This window comes from Ipomoea triloba, chromosome 16, assembly GCF_003576645.1.
Source record: "Ipomoea triloba cultivar NCNSP0323 chromosome 16, ASM357664v1".
Lineage (NCBI taxonomy): Eukaryota > Viridiplantae > Streptophyta > Magnoliopsida > Solanales > Convolvulaceae > Ipomoea > Ipomoea triloba.
The window spans coordinates 905024-916157 of NC_044931.1; positions in this window are offsets into that span (position 1 = coordinate 905024).

Consider the following 11134-nt stretch of genomic DNA (forward strand, 5'->3'; position numbering starts at 1 on the left):
AACTTCTTCTCCGTTTTATCACTATCCACACCTCCCACTAAAATCAAAACATCAAAACTACAACCTCACTAATATACATAACTCTCAAGGAGATCAAAAGAGTCCCTCTACAAGGCAATGAATGGCAAATCTTCTCCGTTCATATATCTTGTGTGGTTGATGTTTATCTTGATTTGCTTCTATTTACGACCAGGATAGTAGGTAAAGTTAGTGGATGTATAGGTTGCGAGATATCGGAACTATACGAGTCCACACCCTTGGTCCGGAATGCCGAGGCCCGGGAGAAGTGGTTGACCAAGTGTTTGTTAAAATGCCCCATCTGACTGAGGAACAAGGAGTCCAAAGTTTGATGCCACTCAGAGATGGTGTCGTGTGCTCCCTTGATAGAAATGTAGTTGCATTGCCTAGAAGACCCTGTAGTAGTATCAAACTTGAAACCTAGATAGGACATTCATTTCCATTCTTTCGTTAATTGATTACTTTTGTTTAACTTCTGTCAAACTCTTCACCTTGACTTGTTTTGCTTAGAGTGAATTTTGTAACTAATGTCTCTTAACATCAAAAATGTTACACGCTTGATTCGGTTCCAATTTTCCATCCTTGAGAACACGACAATCGGGGAACTTCTTCTCCGTTTTATCACTATCCACACCTCCCACTAAAATCAAAACATCAAAACTACAACCTCACTAATATACATAACTCTCAAGGAGATCAAAAGAGTCCCACTACAAGGCAATGAATGGCAAATCTTCTCCGTTCATATATCTTGTGTGGTTGATGTTTATCTTGATTTGCTTCTATTTACGACCAGGATAGTAGGTAAAGTTAGTGGATGTATAGGTTGCGAGATATCGGAACTATACGAGTCCTAATTGGCCACATCCACACCCTTGGTCCGGGATGCCGAGGCCCGGGAGAAGTGGTTGACCAAGTGTTTGTTAAAATGCCCCATCTGACTGAGGAACAAGGAGTCCAAAGTTTGATGCCACTCGGAGATGGTGTCGTGTGCTCTCTTGATAGAAATGTAGTTGCATTGCCTAGAAGACCCTGTAGTAGTATCAAACTTGAGATCTAGATAGGACATTCATTTCCTTTCTTTCGTTAATTGATTACTTTTGTTTAACTTTTGTCAAACTCTTCACCTTGACTTCTTTTGCTTAGAGTGAATTTTGTAACTAATGTCTCTTAACATCAAAAATGTCACACGCTTGATTTGATTTCAATTTTCCATCCTTGAGAACATGACACTCGGGGAACTTCTTCTTCGTTTTATCATTATCCACACCTTTCACTAAAATCAAAACATCAAAACTACAACCTCACTAATATACATAACTCTCAAGGAGATCAAAAGAGTCCCTCTACAAGGCAATGAATGGAATATCTTCTCCGTTCATATATCTTGTGTGGTTGATGTTTATCTTGATTTGCTTCTATTTACGACCAGGATAGTAGGTAAAGTTAGTGGATGTATAGGTTGCGAGATATCGGAACTATACGAGTCCTAATTGGCCACATCCACACCCTTGGTCCGGGATGCCGAGGCCCGGGAGAAGTGGTTGACCAAGTGTTTGTTAAAATGCCCCATCTGACTGAGGAACAAGGAGTCCAAAGTTTGATGCCACTCGGAGATGGTGTCGTGTGCTCCCTTGATAGAAATGTAGTTGCATTGCCTAGAAGACCCTGTAGTAGTATCAAACTTGAGACCTAGATAGGACATTCATTTCCTTTCTTTCGTTAATTGATTACTTTTGTTTTACTTTTGTCAAACTCTTCACCATGACTTCTTTTGCTTAGAGTGAATCTTGTAACTAATGTCTCTTAACATCAAAAATGTTACACGCTTGATTCGATTCCAATTTTCCATCCTTGAGAACACGACAATCGGGGAACTTCTTCTCCGTTTTATCACTATCCACACCTCCCACTAAAATCAAAACATCAAAACTACAACCTCACTAATATACATAACTCTCAAGGAGGTCAAAAGACTCACACTACAAGGCAATGAATGGCAAATCTTCTCCGTTCAAATATCTTGTGTGGTTGATGTTTATATTGATTTGCTTCTATTTACGACCAGGATAGGTGTTAAAGGTAGGGGACGTATAGTTTGCGATATATCGGATCTATACGAGTCCTAATCATCCACATCCACACAGTTGGTCCGGGATGCCGGGGCCCGGGAGAAGTGGTTGACAAAGTGTTTGTTAAAATGCCCCATCTGACTGAGGAACAAGGAGTCCAAAGTTTAATGCCACTCGGAGATGGTGTCGTGTGCTCCCTTGATAGAAATGTAGTTGCATTGCCTAGAAGACCCTGTAGTAGTATCAAACTTGAGACCTAGATAGGACATTCATTTCCTTTCTTTCGTTAATTGATTACTTTTGTTTTACTTTATTCAAACTCTTCACCATGACTTCTTTTGCTTAGAGTGAATCTTGTAACTAATGTCTCTTAACATCAAAAATGTTACACGCTTGATTCGATTCCAATTTTCCATCCTTGAGAACACGACAATCGGGGAACTTCTTCTCCGTTTTATCACTATCCACACGTCCCACTAAAATCAAAACATCAAAACTACAACCTCACTAATATACATAACTCTCAAGGAGATCAAAAGAGTCCCACTACAAGGCAATGAATGGCAAATCTTCTCCGTTCATATATCTTGTGTGGTTGATGTTTATCTTGATTTGCTTCTATTTACGACCAGGATAGTAGGTAAAGTTAGTGGATGTATAGGTTGCGAGATATCGGAACTATACGAGTCCTAATTGGCCACATCCACACCCTTGGTCCGGGATGCCGAGGCCCGGGAGAAGTTGTGGCCAAGTGTTTGTTAAAATGCCCCATCCGACTGAGGATCAAGGAGTCCGAAGTTTGACGCCTCTTGAAGATGGTGTTGTAGGCTCCCTTGATAGAAACCTAATTGCATTGCCTAGAACACCCTATAGTAGTATCAAACATGAGACCTAGATAGGACATTCATTTCCTTTCTTTCTTTAATTGATTACTTTTGTTTTACTTTTGTCAAACCTCTTCTCCATGATTTCTTTTGCTTTGAGTGAAATTGTAACTCCTGTGTTTTAACATTATAAATGTCACACGCTTGATTTGATTTCAATTTTCCATCCTTGAGAACATGACACTCGGGGAACTTCTTCTTCGTTTTATCATTATCCACACCTTTCACTAAAACCAAAACATCAAAACTACAACCTCACTAATATACATAACTCTCAAGGAGATCAAAAGACTCACACTACAAGGCAATGAATGGCAAATCTTCTCCGTTCAAATATCTTGTGTGGTTGATGTTTATCTTGATTTGCTTCTATTTACGACCAGGATAGGTGTTAAAGGTAGGGGACGTATAGTTTGCGATATATCGGATCTATACGAGTCCTAATCATCCACATCCACACCGTTGGTCCGGGATGCCGAGGCCCGGGAGAAGTGGTTGACCAAGTGTTTGTTAAAATGCCCCATCCGACTGAGGAACAAGGAGTCCAAAGTTTGATGCCACTCGGAGATGGTGTCGTGTGCTCCCTTGATAGAAATGTAGTTGCATTGCCTAGAAGACCCTGTAGTAGTATCAAACTTGAGACCTAGATAGGACATTCATTTCCTTTCTTTCGTTAATTGATTACTTTTGTTTTACTTTTGTCAAACTCTTCACCATGACTTCTTTTGCTTAGAGTGAATCTTGTAACTAATGTCTCTTAACATCAAAAATGTTACACGCTTGATTCGATTCCAATTTTCCATCCTTGAGAACACGACAATCGGGGAACTTCTTCTCCGTTTTATCACTATCCACACGTCCCACTAAAATCAAAACATCAAAACTACAACCTCACTAATATACATAACTCTCAAGGAGATCAAAAGAGTCCCACTACAAGGCAATGAATGGCAAATCTTCTCCGTTCATATATCTTGTGTGGTTGATGTTTATCTTGATTTGCTTCTATTTACGACCAGGATAGTAGGTAAAGTTAGTGGATGTATAGGTTGCGAGATATCGGAACTATACGAGTCCTAATTGGCCATATCCACACCCTTGGTCCGTGATGCCGAGGCCCGGGAGAAATGGTTGACAAAGTGTTTGTTAAAATGTCCCATCTGACTAAGGAACAAGGAGTCCAAAGTTTAATGCCACTCGGAGATGGTGTCGTGTGCTCCCTTGATAGAAATGTAGTTGCATTGCCTAGAAGACCCTGTAGTAGTATCAAACTTGAGACCTAGATAGGACATTCATTTCCTTTCTTTCGTTAATTGATTACTTTTGTTTTACTTTTGTCAAACTCTTCACCATGACTTCTTTTGCTTAGAGTGAATCTTGTAACTAATGTCTCTTAACATAAAAAATGTTACACGCTTGATTCGATTCCAATTTTCCATCCTTGAGAACACGACAATCGGGAAACTTCTTCTCCGTTTTATCACTATCCACACCTCCCACTAAAATCAAAACATCAAAACAATGGCATCACTAATATACATAACTCTCAAGGAGATCAAAAGAGTCCCACTACAAGGCAATGAATAGCAAATCTTCTCCGTTCATATATCTTGTGTGGTTGATGTTTATCTTGATTTGCTTCTATTTACGACCAGGATAGTAGGTAAAGTTAGTGGATGTATAGGTTGCGAGATATCGGAACTATACGAGTCCTAATTGGCCACATCCACACCCTTGGTCCGGGATGCCGAGGCCCGGGAGAAGTGGTTGACCAAGTGTTTGTTAAAATGCCCCATCTGACTGAGGAACAAGGAGTCCAAAGTTTGATGCCACTCGGAGATGGTGTCGTGTGCTCCCTTGATAGAAATGTAGTTGCATTGCCTAGAAGACCCTGTAGTAGTATCAAACTTGAGACCTAGATAGGACATTCATTTCCTTTCTTTCGTTAATTGATTACTTTTGTTTTACTTTTGTCAAACTCTTCACCATGACTTCTTTTGCTTAGAGTGAATCTTGTAACTAATGTCTCTTAACATCAAAAATGTTACACGCTTGATTCGATTCCAATTTTCCATCCTTGAGAACACGACAATCGGGAAACTTCTTCTCCGTTTTATCACTATCCACACCTCCCACTAAAATCAAAACATCAAAACTACAACCTCACTAATATACATAACTCTCAAGGAGATCAAAAGAGTCCCACTACAAGGCAATGAATGGCAAATCTTCTCCGTGCATATATCTTGTGTGGTTTATGTTTATCCTGATTTGCTTCTATTTACGACCAGGATAGTAGGTAAAGTTAGTGGATGTATAGGTTGCGAGATATCGGAACTATACGAGTCCTAATTGGCCACATCCACACCCTTGGTCCGGGATGCCGAGGCCCGGGAGAAGTGGTTGACCAAGTGTTTGTTAAAATGCCCCATCTGACTGAGGAACAAGGAGTCCAAAGTTTGATGCCACTCGGAGATGGTGTCGTGTGCTCCCTTGATAGAAATGTAGTTGCATTGCCTAGAAGACCCTGTAGTAGTATCAAACTTGAGACCTAGATAGGACATTCATTTCCTTTCTTTCGTTAATTGATTACTTTTGTTTTACTTTTGTCAAACTCTTCACCATGACTTCTTTTGCTTAGAGTGAATCTTGTAACTAATGTCTCTTAACATCAAAAATGTTACACGCTTGATTCGATTCCAATTTTCCATCCTTGAGAACACGACAATCGGGAAACTTCTTCTCCGTTTTATCACTATCCACACCTCCCACTAAAATCAAAACATCAAAACTACAACCTCACTAATATACATAACTCTCAAGGAGATCAAAAGAGTCCCACTACAAGGCAATGAATGGCAAATCTTCTCCGTTCATATATCTTGTGTGGTTGATGTTTATCTTGATTTGCTTCTATTTACGACCAGGATAGTAGGTAAAGTTAGTGGATGTATAGGTTGCGAGATATCGGAACTATACGAGTCCTAATTGGCCACATCCACACCCTTGGTCCGGGATGCCGAGGCCCGGGAGAAGTGGTTGACCAAGTGTTTGTTAAAATGCCCCATCTGACTGAGGAACAAGGAGTCCAAAGTTTGATGCCACTCGGAGATGGTGTCGTGTGCTCCCTTGATAGAAATGTAGTTGCATTGCCTAGAAGACCCTGTAGTAGTATCAAACTTGAGACCTAGATAGGACATTCATTTCCTTTCTTTCGTTAATTGATTACTTTTGTTTTACTTTTGTCAAACTCTTCACCATGACTTCTTTTGCTTAGAGTGAATCTTGTAACTAATGTCTCTTAACATCAAAAATGTTACACGCTTGATTCGATTCCAATTTTCCATCCTTGAGAACACGACAATCGGGAAACTTCTTCTCCGTTTTATCACTATCCACACCTCCCACTAAAATCAAAACATCAAAACTACAACCTCACTAATATACATAACTCTCAAGGAGATCAAAAGAGTCCCACTACAAGGCAATGAATGGCAAATCTTCTCCGTTCATATATCTTGTGTGGTTGATGTTTATCTTGATTTGCTTCTATTTACGACCAGGATAGTAGGTAAAGTTAGTGGATGTATAGGTTGCGAGATATCGGAACTATACGAGTCCTAATTGGCCACATCCACACCCTTGGTCCGGGATGCCGAGGCCCGGGAGAAGTGGTTGACCAAGTGTTTGTTAAAATGCCCCATCTGACTGAGGAACAAGGAGTCCAAAGTTTGATGCCACTCGGAGATGGTGTCGTGTGCTCCCTTGATAGAAATGTAGTTGCATTGCCTAGAAGACCCTGTAGTAGTATCAAACTTGAGACCTAGATAGGACATTCATTTCCTTTCTTTCGTTAATTGATTACTTTTGTTTTACTTTTGTCAAACTCTTCACCATGACTTCTTTTGCTTAGAGTGAATCTTGTAACTAATGTCTCTTAACATCAAAAATGTTACACGCTTGATTCGATTCCAATTTTCCATCCTTGAGAACACGACAATCGGGGAACTTCTTCTCCGTTTTATCACTATCCACACCTCCCACTAAAATCAAAACATCAAAACTACAACCTCACTAATATACATAACTCTCAAGGAGATCAAAAGAGTCCCACTACAAGGCAATGAATGGCAAATCTTCTCCGTTCATATATCTTGTGTGGTTGATGTTTATCTTGATTTGCTTCTATTTACGACCAGGATAGTAGGTAAAGTTAGTGGATGTATAGGTTGCGAGATATCGGAACTATACGAGTCCTAATTGGCCACATCCACACCCTTGGTCCGGGATGCCGAGGCCCGGGAGAAGTGGTTGACCAAGTGTTTGTTAAAATGCCCCATCTGACTGAGGAACAAGGAGTCCAAAGTTTGATGCCACTCGGAGATGGTGTCGTGTGCTCCCTTGATAGAAATGTAGTTGCATTGCCTAGAAGACCCTGTAGTAGTATCAAACTTGAGACCTAGATAGGACATTCATTTCCTTTCTTTCGTTAATTGATTACTTTTGTTTTACTTTTGTCAAACTCTTCACCATGACTTCTTTTGCTTAGAGTGAATCTTGTAACTAATGTCTCTTAACATCAAAAATGTTACACGCTTGATTCGATTCCAATTTTCCATCCTTGAGAACACGACAATCGGGAAACTTCTTCTCCGTTTTATCACTATCCACACCTCCCACTAAAATCAAAACATCAAAACTACAACCTCACTAATATACATAACTCTCAAGGAGATCAAAAGAGTCCCACTACAAGGCAATGAATGGCAAATCTTCTCCGTTCATATATCTTGTGTGGTTGATGTTTATCTTGATTTGCTTCTATTTACGACCAGGATAGTAGGTAAAGTTAGTGGATGTATAGGTTGCGAGATATCGGAACTATACGAGTCCTAATTGGCCACATCCACACCCTTGGTCCGGGATGCCGAGGCCCGGGAGAAGTGGTTGACCAAGTGTTTGTTAAAATGCCCCATCTGACTGAGGAACAAGGAGTCCAAAGTTTGATGCCACTCGGAGATGGTGTCGTGTGCTCCCTTGATAGAAATGTAGTTGCATTGCCTAGAAGACCCTGTAGTAGTATCAAACTTGAGACCTAGATAGGACATTCATTTCCTTTCTTTCGTTAATTGATTACTTTTGTTTTACTTTTGTCAAACTCTTCACCATGACTTCTTTTGCTTAGAGTGAATCTTGTAACTAATGTCTCTTAACATCAAAAATGTTACACGCTTGATTCGATTCCAATTTTCCATCCTTGAGAACACGACAATCGGGGAACTTCTTCTCCGTTTTATCACTATCCACACCTCCCACTAAAATCAAAACATCAAAACTACAACCTCACTAATATACATAACTCTCAAGGAGATCAAAAGAGTCCCACTACAAGGCAATGAATGGCAAATCTTCTCCGTTCATATATCTTGTGTGGTTGATGTTTATCTTGATTTGCTTCTATTTACGACCAGGATAGTAGGTAAAGTTAGTGGATGTATAGGTTGCGAGATATCGGAACTATACGAGTCCTAATTGGCCACATCCACACCCTTGGTCCGGGATGCCGAGGCCCGGGAGAAGTGGTTGACCAAGTGTTTGTTAAAATGCCCCATCTGACTGAGGAACAAGGAGTCCAAAGTTTGATGCCACTCGGAGATGGTGTCGTGTGCTCCCTTGATAGAAATGTAGTTGCATTGCCTAGAAGACCCTGTAGTAGTATCAAACTTGAGACCTAGATAGGACATTCATTTCCTTTCTTTCGTTAATTGATTACTTTTGTTTTACTTTTGTCAAACTCTTCACCATGACTTCTTTTGCTTAGAGTGAATCTTGTAACTAATGTCTCTTAACATCAAAAATGTTACACGCTTGATTCGATTCCAATTTTCCATCCTTGAGAACACGACAATCGGGAAACTTCTTCTCCGTTTTATCACTATCCACACCTCCCACTAAAATCAAAACATCAAAACTACAACCTCACTAATATACATAACTCTCAAGGAGATCAAAAGAGTCCCACTACAAGGCAATGAATGGCAAATCTTCTCCGTTCATATATCTTGTGTGGTTGATGTTTATCTTGATTTGCTTCTATTTACGACCAGGATAGTAGGTAAAGTTAGTGGATGTATAGGTTGCGAGATATCGGAACTATACGAGTCCTAATTGGCCACATCCACACCCTTGGTCCGGGATGCCGAGGCCCGGGAGAAGTGGTTGACCAAGTGTTTGTTAAAATGCCCCATCTGACTGAGGAACAAGGAGTCCAAAGTTTGATGCCACTCGGAGATGGTGTCGTGTGCTCCCTTGATAGAAATGTAGTTGCATTGCCTAGAAGACCCTGTAGTAGTATCAAACTTGAGACCTAGATAGGACATTCATTTCCTTTCTTTCGTTAATTGATTACTTTTGTTTTACTTTTGTCAAACTCTTCACCATGACTTCTTTTGCTTAGAGTGAATCTTGTAACTAATGTCTCTTAACATCAAAAATGTTACACGCTTGATTCGATTCCAATTTTCCATCCTTGAGAACACGACAATCGGGGAACTTCTTCTCCGTTTTATCACTATCCACACCTCCCACTAAAATCAAAACATCAAAACTACAACCTCACTAATATACATAACTCTCAAGGAGATCAAAAGAGTCCCACTACAAGGCAATGAATGGCAAATCTTCTCCGTTCATATATCTTGTGTGGTTGATGTTTATCTTGATTTGCTTCTATTTACGACCAGGATAGTAGGTAAAGTTAGTGGATGTATAGGTTGCGAGATATCGGAACTATACGAGTCCTAATTGGCCACATCCACACCCTTGGTCCGGGATGCCGAGGCCCGGGAGAAGTGGTTGACCAAGTGTTTGTTAAAATGCCCCATCTGACTGAGGAACAAGGAGTCCAAAGTTTGATGCCACTCGGAGATGGTGTCGTGTGCTCCCTTGATAGAAATGTAGTTGCATTGCCTAGAAGACCCTGTAGTAGTATCAAACTTGAGACCTAGATAGGACATTCATTTCCTTTCTTTCGTTAATTGATTACTTTTGTTTTACTTTTGTCAAACTCTTCACCATGACTTCTTTTGCTTAGAGTGAATCTTGTAACTAATGTCTCTTAACATCAAAAATGTTACACGCTTGATTCGATTCCAATTTTCCATCCTTGAGAACACGACAATCGGGGAACTTCTTCTCCGTTTTATCACTATCCACACCTCCCACTAAAATCAAAACATCAAAACTACAACCTCACTAATATACATAACTCTCAAGGAGATCAAAAGAGTCCCACTACAAGGCAATGAATGGCAAATCTTCTCCGTTCATATATCTTGTGTGGTTGATGTTTATCTTGATTTGCTTCTATTTACGACCAGGATAGTAGGTAAAGTTAGTGGATGTATAGGTTGCGAGATATCGGAACTATACGAGTCCTAATTGGCCACATCCACACCCTTGGTCCGGGATGCCGAGGCCCGGGAGAAGTGGTTGACCAAGTGTTTGTTAAAATGCCCCATCTGACTGAGGAACAAGGAGTCCAAAGTTTGATGCCACTCGGAGATGGTGTCGTGTGCTCCCTTGATAGAAATGTAGTTGCATTGCCTAGAAGACCCTGTAGTAGTATCAAACTTGAGACCTAGATAGGACATTCATTTCCTTTCTTTCGTTAATTGATTACTTTTGTTTTACTTTTGTCAAACTCTTCACCATGACTTCTTTTGCTTAGAGTGAATCTTGTAACTAATGTCTCTTAACATCAAAAATGTTACACGCTTGATTCGATTCCAATTTTCCATCCTTGAGAACACGACAATCGGGAAACTTCTTCTCCGTTTTATCACTATCCACACCTCCCACTAAAATCAAAACATCAAAACTACAACCTCACTAATATACATAACTCTCAAGGAGATCAAAAGAGTCCCACTACAAGGCAATGAATGGCAAATCTTCTCCGTTCATATATCTTGTGTGGTTGATGTTTATCTTGATTTGCTTCTATTTACGACCAGGATAGTAGGTAAAGTTAGTGGATGTATAGGTTGCGAGATATCGGAACTATACGAGTCCTAATTGGCCACATCCACACCCTTGGTCCGGGATGCCGAGGCCCGGGAGAAGTGGTTGACCAAGTGTTTGTTAAAATGCCCCATCTGA